This window comes from Hoplias malabaricus, chromosome 5, assembly GCF_029633855.1.
Source record: "Hoplias malabaricus isolate fHopMal1 chromosome 5, fHopMal1.hap1, whole genome shotgun sequence".
Lineage (NCBI taxonomy): Eukaryota > Metazoa > Chordata > Actinopteri > Characiformes > Erythrinidae > Hoplias > Hoplias malabaricus.
The window spans coordinates 7,644,734-7,660,809 of NC_089804.1; the positions used below are offsets into that span (position 1 = coordinate 7,644,734).

Below are 16,076 nucleotides of genomic sequence, written 5' to 3' on the forward strand. Positions count from 1 at the left end.
TTAAGGATGGATGCAGCTCTCCTGCGGACTCTCTGGTGGTATATGCTTTGCAGAGAGGGTTTTCAGTCCATCACAGTTGTGCTGCTGAGTTGGTCAGGAGGCTCTTGATGACACAGCTATAAACATTTCTGAGGATTCTGGGTGACATCCCAAATTCCCTCCTCAGGAAATACAACCGCTGCTGAGTCTTTTTGACCAGCTGCATGGTGTTCAATGTCCATGTGAAGTCCTCACTGATGTAAAGCTGCTCACTCTCTCTACTTCAAGCTCCCGAATGAACAGTGGCTGATGAAGTCTTTTCTTTTTCCTTATATCCACTATCAGCTCCTTCGTCTTGTCCGTGTTGAGGGTGAGGTTGTTGTCCTCGCACCGTGCTACCAGCCCGGTCACCTCCCTCCTGTAGGCATCTTCATCTCCATCAGTGATGTGTCCTATCACTGCAGTGTCATCTGCGAACTTGAGGATGATGTTGTCCTTGTGACACAGTCATGGGTGAACAGGGTGTAGAGGATGGGGCTGAGGACACTGTGGAACCCCAGCGTAGGTGGTGATACTGGCTGAAGTCCTGTTGCCAACCCTGACGGACTGGGGCCTGCCAGTCAGGAAGTCCAAAAGCCAGTGGCAGAGGGTGGGGTGCAGACCAAGTGTGGACAGTTTGTGGGTAAGTTTGTGAGGGATGACCATGTTAAAGGCGGAAATATAGTCCACAAAGAGTATCCTGATATAGGAGTCTTTTGTTTTCCAGGTGAGAGAGAAAATAGTGGAGGGCAGCAGCGATGCAATCCGAGGTGGATCTGTTGGCACGGTAGGCGTACTGCATGGGGTCCAGGGTGTCCAGTATACTGAGCTGAATGTGGGTCAGTGTAGTGGAGTATTGATCAAATCGAATGAAGAAATGAAGAAATGAAAGATTCTGAGGGGGGAACTCTCCTCTCTAATCAGGATTGCGTTTGTAACAGAACCTCACATTCCACAGGATTGTGTATGTGTGTGCGCAGATCCGTTTATCAGACCCTGCAGTCCCCCCCACACACACGCACACACATAAGGTCTACATCAAAAGACGGACCAGGACACCTGGCCCCCGGCCCCCCTTCCTCTCTTCGGAAATTTAAAGATAACAAACTTTTATTATGCTTTTAAGAAACAGGAACCTCAAACAAAGGGGGGAGTTATAATCCCTTTTTTTTATGACGAGTGGCACCTAAGGGTCTCGTCATTATCTCCTGCAGGAATCAACAAATGGTTAACAGGGGTGACCTCGGTTTGAACTCCCGTTGACTCATCCGCACCGAACCAATGGCATGGACCAACAGCGACCCCAGGTGGACGTTTGCGAGATCACGTCTCACCTAAGGCCGTCTAAATACATAATGGACTTAATGAAATTTTAATAAGTATGTTTATGCAATATGTATGAATGTCACTTTCTGTGTCCTCAGATGAACGTCCACCTTCTAATGCAATGATGTGTATTACTGTTTCAATCATGAAAGAAAGTTTCCGTCTCTGATTAGAAAAACGGATTGATATCTTCTAACATAACATTGTAAATGAGACGTAAAAACGACGTACCCAAGATAAAACCTTATGTAAATGTTTGATATTAATAATCCAGGACACTCATTGTGATATGTCATTATTATGTCTAGAAAATTTCCATACACTAATTTTCTATCTTGATTCTTTGTGAATCTGATTCCTGCCTGTCCCCCTCTTTTCCCTTTCGGGAGGCGAGTCACATGAGCCTCGAACCCGCACCCAATCAAAAGAAGGACACCTCCCAATAGGGCGTGTCCGCGCTGCCTTTGAAAAGAGGATGTCGACTCATTTCTCACACACTCTCTTTCCTTTTGAAACTTCTTCAGCTCTTTCTTTTTGAAACCCTCGCTCTTAACTTCCGCTTTTACGTTCATTTTCTCTAAGCTCTCTCTCTGACTCTTAACTTCGTTTCCGCCCTGAACGGCTGCACGCGTTCTCTTTGTTTTATCTCTTCAAGCTCCAACCTCTCCAAGCGAGAAGTTTTCTCCTCCTCACGACGACGAACAAAAGACTTTTGAAGAAATCTCACTAAGCTCCCAGGAAACATATTGAGTTAGCTAGTGTGAGAAAGTCTACGAATACGTCGAATGATTTGAATATCTTCTTTTCTTTTAATTGTGTTTTTGTTTTATCGCCCATCGAAGTTTGATCTCACGAGTGATCAAAGCAGGTGAAACTTATTCATGGCCAGAATAAGATATCACCCTTTTAGATTAGTTGATAGCGGATATATTAGCGTTATAAGCCGATGTCTGAGGGCACTACTTCTGGAGAACCGAGCAACGAGGCGACCACTCTGAAGACGCCTTCCCTTTCTCAGGGAACACCAGCCAGGCCCGCGGTTCTCTGTGAAAAACTCAACCCGTCCAACGCCATCACGCCTGAGGCCGAGAGCTTCTAACTCACCCCGGGAGGAACTCCCTTTTAATGGCGCTGCGTGGACGAAAGGCGAAACCCGGAGCACAGAAATCGAACCGTGGGACCCGACGGCTCGGCAGAAACGGCGAACGAGTAAGCCAGCTAAATTCTCACATTCTCCAGAAGCTGATGCCTAATTAAGTCCCTTTATAAATTTATACGTAATCAAACCTCAGTTAACAACATTTTAGTCACAAGCCATAGTGCCTAGCTTATCTTTAAAGTCGAATTGGCTTCCCCTGCGTTGATACCGTGATATTGCAAGATTATGCTATGTTAATTAAATATCCTTCTTCTTTGTTAATAAAACTTTCATTATTTGAAATTACAGTGTATACAGTCTGTTCATTAAAAGTTCTGAAAATCCTGAAGATCTCACTTAGCTTGACTATTATTCATTCTCAAACTAATTATTAACGTTTTAATTGCTTAACCCAATTATAAACTTTAATTGCTATCATTAGTCAAATACCAGTAATTATAAGAACTTGAATAAGATCAATGCTATAAACACAATATATAAATATATATTTCAAATATATATTTACATATATATCACGGTGTATGATCAACAAACAACATACACTACAGTCAGCACCACTCTCTCAAAGCACTTCATAATGATTGGAGTGAGTGCCACCGGCCTGTAGTCATTCAGGCAGGTGGGGGCGGGGGGTTTCTTGGGGAGGGGGATGATGGTTGTGGTTTTGTAGCAGGTTGGAACGATGCTCTGGCTGAGGGACAGGTTGAAAATGGAGGTGAGAACATCAGCTAACTTGCTGGCACATGCTCTGAGGGCCTGCCTCGGAATGCTGTCTGGTCCTGCCACTTTGCAAATGTTAATCCTTCTTAAAGCTTTGCATACCTGGCCTGATGGTACTAAAGGTGGGGTGGAGAGTGCTTGTAAGGACTGAGTGTGTGTATGCATCTTGCTGCTGCTGCTGGAGGTTTCAAAGCGAGTGTAGAAGATGTTGGGGTCATCCAGTAGGCTGTCTGTGGAGCTGATGGTGTGGGTGGTGGTCCTGTAGTCTGTGATATGCTGCAAGCCTTGCCATATCTGCCTGGAGCCAGCAGTGGGGTAGAAGCTGTCCAGTTTCTCCCTGTACTGCCTCTTGGCTGCTGTGATGGCTTTCCTCAGTCTGTACTTCGCCGCTTTGTACTCAGTCTCATTGCCTGATTTAAATGCCAGGGAGCGAGCCCGAAGCATGTGTCATACCTGACTGTTGATCCAGGGCTTCTGGTTGGGGAACCTCTTCACCTGTATGGTGGGCATGATGTTGTCCACACAAGTGCTGATGTAACCAGACACGTGCTCAGCATATTCCTGTATATTGACAGCATAGTCCTCCATAGTGGCTGCAGCTTTAAACACATCCCAATCTGTTGTAACAAAAGAGTCCTGCAGGATGTCCTCAATCTCTGGCGTCCATAGTTTAACTGCTTTGGTTACAGGGTTTGTTTGTTTAATTCTTTGTCTGTAGGCCGGGTACAGGAATAAGGAGATGTGGTCTGAGTGTCCAAAGTGGGGGCGGGGTGCAGCCCTGTATGCACAGCGCAAGTTGCTGTATACATGATCCAGGGTGTTCTTGTCAAGGGGGGGAATGTCCACATGTTGCCAATATTTCGGGAATACGGTCCGTAAGCTGCACTGGTTGAAGTCACCAGCTGTGATAAAGACAGAATCAGGATGACCCGTCTCTAACCTGCTGATGATGTCATGGAGTTTGCCGAGCGCTACCATAGAGTTAGCCCGCGGGGGGATGTAAACAGCGGCTAGAAACACAGCATTGAATTCCCGTGGTAGATAGTAGGGATGGCATTTTAAAACTAGGAATTCCACGTCTGGAGAACAGTGCCTATATGTATGTCTTCACACCATGTATTGTTCACGAACACACACACACACCTCCCCCTTTAACTTTACCGGAGGCTACCGTCCAATCTCCCCGGTGCACGGAGTGAGTCTCAAGCTGAATGGCCCTGTCCGGCACTTTGTCTGTGAGCCAGTTCTCAGTGAAAATTAGAGCGCAGCACTCTCTCATTTCCTGCTGTGTTGTAATACTTGCTCTCAACTCGTCCAGCTTGTTGTCCAAAGAACGCACGTTAGCTAGCAGGAGGCTGGGCACTGGTGGTCGGCTGGCACAAGCTTTTAGCCTCACATGTAGTCCCCACCTCTTGCCTCATTTACGTCGCCTTCTTCGAAGCGCTCTCCTGGTGTCAACATGCTCATTTGAGGTCGGTGTCTCTGGGCTTTCCTGGCAGTAGTGGTGGTGGCGGTGGTGGTGGTGGTGGCGGCGGCTCTGGGAGCGAGCAGTGTGTTGTAGCTCCAGTGGAATAAAACCGGTAAAACGAAAGTGATTATGAGATGCAATGTCCAGCAGCGTTTGTCTGTTATATGTTAGCAGTGCATGGCCTTTTGTGCACTTTAGAGAGAACATAAAGGGCCCAAAAAAGAAGAAAAAGCCAGCAGTGCGAGCAAACACGCTTGCTATGGAGGGCGCCATGATTCAACTCTAGGCAGCACTCTAGGCAGCACTCCTGCCCCAAAAGCAGCACCCACTCCACACCGTGTAGTATGATATGGGCTAATGAGTTAAGTTAGCTAACTGGGTTTGCTATGGTACACAATACTCAGCTAATCTCAAATAACTCAATCCAAAATATATAAGGATTCCTAGCATGGGGTTGCATGCAATTACAATTAATTGTCACTAACTAAGCTCTCAGATGCAAGCTTCATTTCTTGGTTCTCCACAAAATCAAGTGTTATATTTGTCTGTGAAATGTTACCAAAGGAACATAATTCAACTGTTAACTATGAGGTAAATCAGCTAACTTGCACTCACTTAGTTTAAATTTGCTAAATAATATAAACTCAAATAACCACATAAAACAAATAAGACTGAAAAAATTCTTACATTTTGTAAAAGTATGCTTCAATTTTCTCAGCTGCACAACCACAATCTTGCACTGCGGGAGAGTGTTATTTATTTATTTTTTTGTCTTTCAAACTTTGGTTCTGCCTATTTTGCCCCACCCCCACTACAGTTTGATTGGTTATCTCTCTGAAACAATCATTTTTCTTTCTGCCCTCAGAACAAGTTTGTGTAATTAAAACTCCCATCTGCCAACATGACAGGCTGAATGGTACACTCCAAGCCCTCTGAATGGTGGCGAGTAGATGAGAGGTCATTGGAAATTAAGTATGGCACTGAGTATTTAATCACCTCTCACCAATAGAAGCACACACACACACACACACACACACACTATTACCACTCACTTTTAACCTCTGCTGTCTTCAAAAACAGGCAATTTTCACTCCCTCATTCTGCAGCAATAATATTGTCCTGCCTGTAGACTGGCATTAGGGAACAGTCGCGATTATCTATCCTGCTGACTTTTGCTCCTGGCGTTCTCACAGCAGTCATTACAGACTCTCAGTAACGCCAAAAGCCAACGTTTACAACAATACCAGCTAGAACAAGTGAGCTCTGTAAAGATTAGGTGGAATACCACTCCCACTCATGTATTATTGCTTAATTCTGTAAATTTATCCAGTAATGGATGGGCAAATTCACTAAAACTCTCAATGAGATGTTAATAATATTATCATAGCTTCTCCGCCCCTTGATAGAGATGATGAAAAAACATTTTGGAATGAAATGAGATAATGATTAAGTTTTCAAAATAAGTGACTTCTGTATTTATTATGATACATTCTGAAGAACCCTGTGGGATCTCTGACATTTTAAAAATTAAAATGAGATGATGATATGAGACGCATATTAAAAAAGAAAACAGCTATGACAGTTATGAAGAAATATTAATATATCTTCACATGAAAGCAGATGTGCTGTTCATGTGACAGCTTCAGTACTCTGTCCTCTAGAATGACCTGGCTCTCTCTCTCTCTCAACACTCAAATATGGCTTCAGGCCTTGAGCCCAGCTAATCATGCTGTTCACACACAGCTTGTCCCTAGCATGTTTACCCTTGGTGTTTATTCCATCAACCCAAAGTTAGGATAAGCAGGAAAGGCTTTCCTTACATTCGCCAAAAAACACACTTTTGTCACATTACACAGACCAAATGGCATCATCACTTGTTGGCAGTGATGGCTGTAATAGAGAACAGTGCTTCAGAAGCAGATAAAATAGGTCCCAGCATGCTTGTTTAATGCTAGACTGAAGGACTGGGGCATTAAACAGAATGACATTGAACCCTTAGATGTCAAACTGGCAAATAGTATATCACAGAAATAAGCCTGAGGCTTGGTGCTAAAAAAACTACCAAGGAAGGTAGTTTTTTAGTAGAACACCCAGATGTCAGTCTGTCTGCTTCCAGAACACTAATAAGGAGCACTGCAGCAGTACATTTAGAGCTAGCTTCCATACCAGTTCCAGGTCAGAAACCTGGATTACCAGAGAAACAGAGCTGGCACAACATCTGAAAAAGCCTTCTGAGGACCTAATGAAAACAGGAAGGATATAGTTGTGTTCCAGCCTTCCTGACTGTCTCTGCATCCCCTCCTACCTTCTTGACATCTCGCTGTTGAGAATAATAATAGAGAATCACAACAAGCCAATTAGTCAGAGGGATAAAATAATACAAGTGCCCAGCAGAAGAAAAATGCTTGAAGGGAAGTGTGTGGGTGTGTTATGAATTAGATGGAAAAAAAAAGACTTGTGTGCATGTGAATGGAATGGAACCAGCCACAATATAGCCTCCAAACAATTGATTGTTGATTGCATGGTTAGACTTTCTGCAGCATTTTAGCAACATGCTAGTACTAGTTAATGTCTTTAAACTTCATAAGAGAAGGACAGTATGTGCCTTATATTAATGAATGTTGATTTAAGGATGTTAAATTAAGTTTATTGGATTTTTGACAATGTTTGTTGGTTTATTCAGCACAAATAGCAAAAATTACAGCATTTTTCAAATGGTGTAAAAGGGGCTGGTGTCTCAAGCTACTGAGCTTGCTTCTTCAAATGGTCACATCAGCAAAGAAAAGTCAGTTTGTCGGGTAAATTTATTTGCCTTTGACCTCACTAAGTGTTAGCATGTGTTAAAAAACAGTGCTAGTCTTTATGAAAAATTTCTTCAGGAGACTGACCGCTTAATACTGAATTAATATTTTGGCATCGGAAGTTAAAATGATAGTTGGAGCAGTTAACATTGCCAGATGGGGCCTGGTTGTGGAGCTCAGAGTCTTATTTAATTTGTCTGCAGCTATAAAAACAACATGCTGTTTCCTCTTTGCCTTGTGCTTTATGACCAATACTTGCATGAAAAATAATCATATTTGCAAATTTGAAACAATGTGGTCATATTCCACCCACTTTCATTATTATATCTCTCCTACCTCCTGACTACTCTCTCTCTCTATCTCATATTATCTCATGAATACATGCATGAGGTATAGTGAGGGTTCATTGATTTACCTCAGACTTAATACTACAAAGACCATTACAGCATACACATAATTAATATTATTGATATTATTATATTGAATTAATTAATATTAATAGAAAGCACCCTTATCATTATTATTATTATTATTATTATTATTATTATTATTATTATTAATAATAATATTAAGTGTGCTAAACAGTTTTCCCTTTTTCTGTGTAACTTCAGGACTGTACACTGTGTGAATAACACAAACACTAGCAGAACAGCAGTTGATCAGGGAACAAGTTTGAAATACAAATATTTACTTTAGTTCTTATTTATTAAAAAAATTATAATAATCATGGCAGCACAGTATTGCAGCAGGTAGCGTTGCAGTCACACAACTCCAGGGACCTGGATATTGTGGGTTCAAATCTTGCTCCGGGTGAGAAGTTTGGTGTGTTCCCTCCGCGTCCGCGAGGGTTTCCTTGGCGACTTGAACGTGTCCCTAGGTGTGAGTGAGTGTGTGTCACCCTGCGAAGGACTGGCGCCCTCTCCAGGGTGCCCAGTGATTCTGGGTAAGCTCTGGACTCACAGCGAACTGAATAAGTAGTTACAGACAATGAGTAAATTAATGAATGAAGTACATTTATATGCAAAATTTTGAAAACCCCTTGACCAATAAATAAGTACTCATCCTCTACAGGCAACAACCTTTAAGAAATATTTTTGCCACATTTTATGCTAAGCGAATAAACAGTAATTGTGTATTACAATGTGCTGAACTGTCTGCTTTGTGGAAGGTGTTATTCTTAATTAGCAAATTTCATAGGCACATGGCTATTCATGTATGCTGAAGAATTTGTCATCTAAATGCTCGTTAATCACTCCTGCATCACATGCACATCTGTAAAACCTTATTGTTCACAATCATGACATTTCATGGAGTCGTTCATAAATCTCCAGACCTAACAAGACAATGGAGTGTACTAAGAATTCTCAAGACATTCCGTGAAGTGAAAGAATATTTACGCTTATTAGTATGAAAACCACAGAGAAGAGGCCCTTTAACTGGAGCAAGTACCATTCAAACCACTGAGCATTTAGTTCAGCTCATGATTTTGAAATACCAGCTGATAAAATGCTGCAGGGATCTCAATCTCAAACCTACAACGAAATCTAAAGTAGGTCTGACATTCATAAGCTCAACCTTCAGCCCCATTGAAGCATGCTGAGTTAATTATATGCATGATGGCACTGTCTATAGCACTTAAAAAATACTACCACAGTGAGTGAAAGACAGGGATGGAAATGCTGGAAAATATTAAATAATCATCAATTGTAATACACTGCTGAAAATCTATTAATTTTGACTGGAGACACATTAAAAAACATCAAACGAACTTTGAGACCCATTCAAAAATATGTTTTAATATCTATCTCACCTGTATGTCTGATTAAACCAAAGGTTTGACAGAGATGATGTTTGGTCTTTGTAGGAACTTTGAGTCAAAGGCATTCTGTACTGAAATGAATGAATGGAAATATACTTGGTTAAAGAACAGACAATTAAAATAGCATCCTGCTTCTGTGATTTAGAACTAGTGTGAAATGTGATTGTCTTCTTTAAACTAAATCCCCTCCACAACCTAGAACCTAAAGGGGGTGCATATCCTCTTCTGGTGTGCAGCAATATGCATAACTGAATATACAAAACAGAAAATGAATAAGCCAGCCATTGGCAAGAAATATTCATATTCAATGAAAATAAATGACTTTCAGCAGACTATCAAAGAAAATGAGAACAATGTCCATGAAAAACAATAAGCACTATTAGGAACCTATCAGAGAAACAAAGAGAAAAACATCCACATAAACCAATGACTGCTAAAAATGTGTCTGAGCAGGAAAGAGAGTGAAAAGATATCACCTCTTACCTCTTACAATCCTACAGTGAAGTCATGTTATACATTACACATTACATACACATGATATTTATAGCATGATGCAGGTGAAGAGAGATTAATATGTCTTACATTAGAGTACACAATGACTAAAGCCCTTAGAATGACCATTGCTTGAGGAATTAGGCTGGATTCATGTGCTCAGGGAAACCTCTGATGCTATCAGTGTGTGAGGAGGTAGTTGAGGTATTGAACAGGTGAAGAAGTCAGAGAAAACGATGGCGAGATATGGAGGGGGAGGGTAAAAGTAGGCGGCTAAATCTTGTTTTGAAGCATACTCTCTCTCTCTCTCTCTCTCTCTCTCTCTCTCCCTCTCTCTCTCTCTCTCTCTCTCTCTCTCTCTCTCTCTCTCTCTCTCTCTCTCTCTCTCTCTCTCTCCGCAACTAAAGCTGTGAGTCTGGGGGATGCATTCGAGTGGCTGCTGATTGCTCCTGACAGAGCAAGCTTGCACTGTGCCTGGAGAAAAGGTGAAGAGGAAAATGAAAAGATCACAGACTGTGCGTGTGCGTGTTTCTTCTCCCTCATAAAAATGCCACCCGCCTTCAAATTTCTCCATCACTGTTGTCTAGCGTCTGAGCTCACAGACGGGCCCCAGACGCTAATTCCTGCCTTCCTACTGAGATGCCCGGAAACATCACACACTGAGCAGGGGGCAGCCTCATGCAAACAAGCAGAGAAACTTTGTTCTCCTACTTCTACAAAATTAGTCTCAGCTAAAATCCCTTCCACCCACCCCCTGCTGCCTCCATGTCTCAATAATTGAAAAGTTATGCTCAAAATTTTTTTCCAATGTTTTGACTTGGATTATAACCCAATTAACTTCATTAAGTTAATTTATTTTATGAACATTTGGTTTCACTCTCATGCATATGCTATATGAGTAAAGTTGAAATGCTAAAGTTGAAATGCTATATGAGTAAAGTTAAAATAACCTACATGGAAACACATAAAATAAAAGGTGAATGCTCAGGGGAAGCTGCTTAAAGTCGCCATACTCCAAACCAAACATGGCCTAGGGGTTGAACCCCACCTCTTTTGAGATGAATTGGAGTGGGGTTTTTGATATAGTATAACAACATCCTGTGACTGATTGCCACAAAATTCTCACAGATATATTGTAACACAGTGGGAAATATTTCCAGAAAACCAGAAGCTGTTATTGTAGTAAAATGTGACTGACTGCCTGTTAATACCATTCATTAAAAAAATGAATAATAATAACAACAACAATAACAATAATAATAATAATAATAATAATAATAATAATAATAATGGATGATCAGGTATCCACACATTTGTCCATAGCTAGAATGTGGAGATATGAATGATAATAACAGTTTAAAAATGTATCACAAAATGATCTGCCACTTTTAATTAAGCTGAAATGGGCTTCACCATCAAGTTCAGGGACGCGTCATTTTAATAAGAGCTTCCTTTGGGCTGCTGTGGTTTTCTTTTCCTCTGAGGATTTGAGTGTGAATTAGTTAAACATGAGTGAAGCAGGTGGGAGCAAAAGCCTCGTCTCTCTGCTTTCCCCTGACCTCATTTAAGTACAGAGAGTGAGAGTGAGAGTGAGAGAGAGAGAGAGAGAGAGAGAGAGAGAGAGAGAGAGATTTTGACTAATTGGACTAGAGAAGAAAGGTAGAGAGAGAGAGAAAGAGAGAAAGAGAGAGAGAGAAGCACCAATTATATACTTGTGCAGAACTGAGAAGGAGAGGTTTGTGTAATTCAGTGTATGCCTACAGCTGAAAGGCTTCTAAAATATTCTACTGAAATGTAAGTGCCATTACATTATATTATATGCAATACTGCATAGTTAAAAATATTGAATTAACTGGATTTAAATGAGATTAAAGTAAACATAATGTCATTAAGGTATGTTATTAAGAAACAGACATCTATAGGAGTATCTGATTATTTGTCAGTAACAGTTTTCCAATTCAGGGTGGGCCCAGAGCCATCCCGGAATTACTGGGCGCAAAGAGGGAGCGTACCCTGAAGGGGGCCCCAGTCTTTCACAGGGCGACACACTCACACCTAAGGACACTTTTGAATCGCTAATCCATCTACCAACATGTGTTTTCTGAACCGTGGGAGGAAACCGGAGCACCCGGAGGAAACCTATGCAGACACGGGGACAACACACCAAACTCCTCACAGACAGTCACCCTGGAGCTGTGTAACAGACACTATCTGTTTTGCCACCATGCTGCACTAAGCCAGTTTTATCAATGACAAAAATGAAAAAAAGTGCCATTCTCTAAAATCAAAATCATTATTTGTGTGTAGTCATTGCAGGGTTGGGTCATGTTTGAGCACTGTTAGCACAGTGTATCAGAGTGGTGGGGGTGAGATTGGCCACTCCGAACAGCTGCTATATGCCAAAATGCTAGTTGTGGGCTAGATGGCTGTAAACCCCCACAGATCCAGAACAATTTGTTAAATGGGTTCTTTAGTAAAGGGAAAATAAGCCTTGTAGAAATATCAGGCAAACTAAAGCAGGACTGTGGCCTGCTGCTACTTCACAGCCACTGTTTGTTTGTTCCTTTTATTGCTTTGTGTGGGACAGGGTTGTTCTAAATGTATTTGGCTGGACATGTGCTGAAACTAAATTAATAGAACAGCATCCCCCTTTGGTCCCAGTTATCGCAAAACATGGCCATAGTACACTACACCTTTGGAAATGTCCTCTGTTATTGCTGTAACACTCTCTCACACATACACAGAATTCTGAGAACATTACGTGTGCGATTTACATTTTAAATACCACAGTTCCTCACACCATAACATTCTCCACACCTCCACAAATCCTCACCCTCTACTCACCATGGGGGTAATATCTGTGCATACAGTGCCTTTTCCATTGAGCTCCTTTTTTTGTTGTCCAGCAGCTTAGGAAAAAAAGCTATATTAACTTCCATAAAATGTGTTTCTGCTGCATCTAAACGTACCAGATGTCACGTTTTTGCCCTGTCTAGTGTGTTCCTGCTCGGTCTGTGTTTTCCTTGTTTTGTGCTTTATCTTGTTCCCGCCATGTGTGTTTGTTTATGTCACCCATGTGCTTGTGACTCCTCATGTGATCTCCTGCCACACCTCCTTCTGTGTCATGTGAGTCTTGTTCCCAGGTGTTTTGTATGCCCCCTAGTTTATAAACCTTGTCCAAAGTCAGTGTTTGCCCACCATTTTACATTCCTGTCTCTCTCTGTCTCGTTTATCTTTCTAGGTTGTGCTGTTTAGTCTGACTTTCTAGGTTTTGTCTTGTAATTCTTAGTCTTCAGGTCTGTGTCTAGTGTTTTGTTATTAAGTTTCCTGGTTTTCTGATTAGTTGTTTTAGTTAGTTTATCCTTCTTTGTTCTATTGTGTTCTTAGTCATTTAATAAACCTTCCCTGTATTTACCTCTGTTTCCCCGGGTACTTACCATGCCACCAGGTGCTGCTCTCCTGGAGTTACTGTGCAATCTAATAGCTCTAAAGCCAGTTGTCGCATTCCAACATATCTGCCTTACAAAAGCAAAATACAAACTGCACTTTTTGTCAAAATTGAGTTATAACTGAAATCAGATTTCTGATATTCTTGGAGAAAATGTTCAAAGGTCAATTATAGAACATTTTACTGAAAACAGAAAGTGAAACGTGCTTCCAGGCCTTTAGAGAAAGCCTAATAATTAACAGTGAAAGAAAAAGAATAAAATCTATCAATTTGTAATACTGCTACTTCTGTGTAAATGTTTAGTTTGAAACAAAAGTGTAACATTCTTGAAACATCAAATACTTAATTATATATATATATATATATATATATTTATATTGTTTATAACAAAAGAGAGAACATTTGTTTGATGTATTTTCCTGCCAAGCATTCTTAGATTGGAAATCTGTTTTCATTTAGTAATTTTGTGTAAATATTACACCAAATTATAACAGACATCTTCCTTTAAAGCCAATTTTGGCTGGGATTTGTTTTACTTGGGCAGCTGGAATGATATCATTTTACCTCTGGATAAGATGTTTTTTTTATAAAGTGCCATATTACCGTAACACCAAACAAAGCACTGCTGCTAAACAGTACTGCTTTAAGCCTTCTTTTGGATTTGAGTGTGGTTTGTCAGATTTGAGTGAGGTTTGTCATATTCTTGAAAGATAATTTGAATTTGGGCCATACATTACATCACTAAACTGCCTTCTCCAGCATCTTCATTCTTAAGAAAAGCCAAAAAAACTCCTTTACCACATGGATTTGATGGAATATTCACCCATATGTCAATTAGCATAGGATTAATAAAACCTGGAGTTATTTTTACTGTTCATTTTACATTCTATAAAAGGCTCTGGAATCTTTCCTGAGTGCACACTACAGATAAGAGACAGAAATTGTGTATTCAGATGGCACTAAAATCACTGACATATTCCAGTAATAATTGCATCCCTAAAATGTAAAGCTAATTCCATCTAAATAGGACTTCTGTTTCTCTTTTAACACTATACTGTCACTGTGATGGCCCTGGCCAAACGCTTTTCTTCTTAGGAGCCATCAATATGTGTTGACTGCAAGCAATTTTCAAGGTGCACTCACTGAGATTCCAATTTGTGCTGGAAGCACAGGACCGATGGCATACCGAAGTTAGTGACACTCGACAGGGTTGTATCGCTGGTGTAAATAACTATCTGTTACAGGACTGACCCTGCACTCACTGGGTGTAAGTGAATGGTAGCAATATGGATAGCATTTTAAAAATCTCAAATCAATTAATCCAGCTTTCCATCAATGCACTGATCTATCAGTCTATGCCTGCATCCACCCATCCACCCATCCATTCATCCATCCAACCATCCATCTTGCCATAACTTCCAAAAGCAGCATTCATCAATCAAATTGCTCTAGGAGATATGGATCTTTCTGACGGAATTATCAGGTTTTGCAATAATCCTTCCTTCATAAAGACACCTGAGAATTGCTGTTTATTAATTACATTGTTGAATATGTTCATGGTGCTTTGAAGTGTCTCCTTAAGCCAAATGTTGGAATAGGCTATCACTAGCTTATATATGGTAAGGAATTTACAGTAAAGCACACATCCTCTGTCTAAATAAAGAGTCTCAAACAAGTTATTGCTGTCTAGGCAATTTGTAGAGCACTGAACAGAGCCATGGTCCACTCAATACAGAGGACAATGAAGCCCAAGATGAAATGCTAGATAAGAGAGAGGGGGGGGGGGGTCAAAATGTCAATGAAAATGATCACAATGCTGCATATGATGACAACTTTCCTTTCAGTTTAAATTTGTTCACTGACATCCTCCACTTATCTGTCAGCCACTAATTTAAAAAGTACTGTTTCATTAATATTGCACAATGCAGAGCAAATTGCTTGGCTTTCTATTTTTAATGTTTTACAAATTCTTTGAAGTACATGCACCAACATATATTCATATATTTAAAAAAAAAAACACACACAAACTGGAGATAAACCTCACTTAATTGTCTTTCTCCAGCATTTCCTTCTGAAGAGGAAGCGTGTTCCTCTGCATTTACAAAATGTCTTTTCTCAGATTGCCTTGGGTCTTTTTGTAGCCCCTCAAATGCCTCTCCATCTTTAAAATATGACTTTTCATCACCCTTTCTCTGATTCATCTAAAGTTCAGTAAAGCCTTTAGAAATGCCAGCAGAAACAGTGACTAACCAATGTCGGAGATAGTGGAAGTAGATCGACATTCAGAGATTCATGATATACACATGGCAGCACGGTGGTGCAGCAGGTAGTGTCGCAGTCACACAGCTTCAGGGACCTGGAGGTTGTGGGATCAAGGCCTGCTCCGGGTGACTGTCTGTGAGGAGTTTGGTGTGTTCTCCCCGTCTCCATGTGGGTTTTGAAGATAAAAATGTTCTTTGGACCGTTCTCAGAGTATTTAAAATTTACCAACTTATGAGAAAATAACAAAAAGGTCCAAAATACACCCTCCCTCTTCGGGGGAGGCGTGTCCGTTACGAGAGAGTCGCAGACACCAGTCGAGTGAAGTTCAAAGCAAATCAAAGTATTTATTTAACAATACTGGATCCAGGAGCACTAACACATTGAGAGCAGTGTGATACCCCTCCCAAGTAAAGCTCTGACCTCTCCCCCATTTGACTCCAACAGTTATACCCCAGATGACGTATAGCCTGGTGGTGAGGCGTTTTCTGGCTGATTAGCGTATATTAATATGCATAATTTCACGTGTTAGTACTCAGCTCTTCACGTGCAAGATTCAGGTGCCT

At 40.9% G+C, this 16,076-nt stretch overlaps 1 long non-coding RNA gene across 1 annotated transcript; it reads right to left on the minus strand.

Moving 5' to 3' along the window:
- Positions 1 to 8,233: 8,233 nt before the first annotated feature.
- Positions 8,234 to 12,850, minus strand: LOC136696146 (uncharacterized). Its single transcript, XR_010802576.1, has 3 exons — positions 12,648 to 12,850; positions 9,303 to 9,382; positions 8,234 to 8,458 (listed from the first exon to the last, which is right to left on the minus strand). It is a non-coding gene; the product is annotated as an uncharacterized lncRNA (long non-coding RNA).
- Positions 12,851 to 16,076: the final 3,226 nt, after the last annotated feature.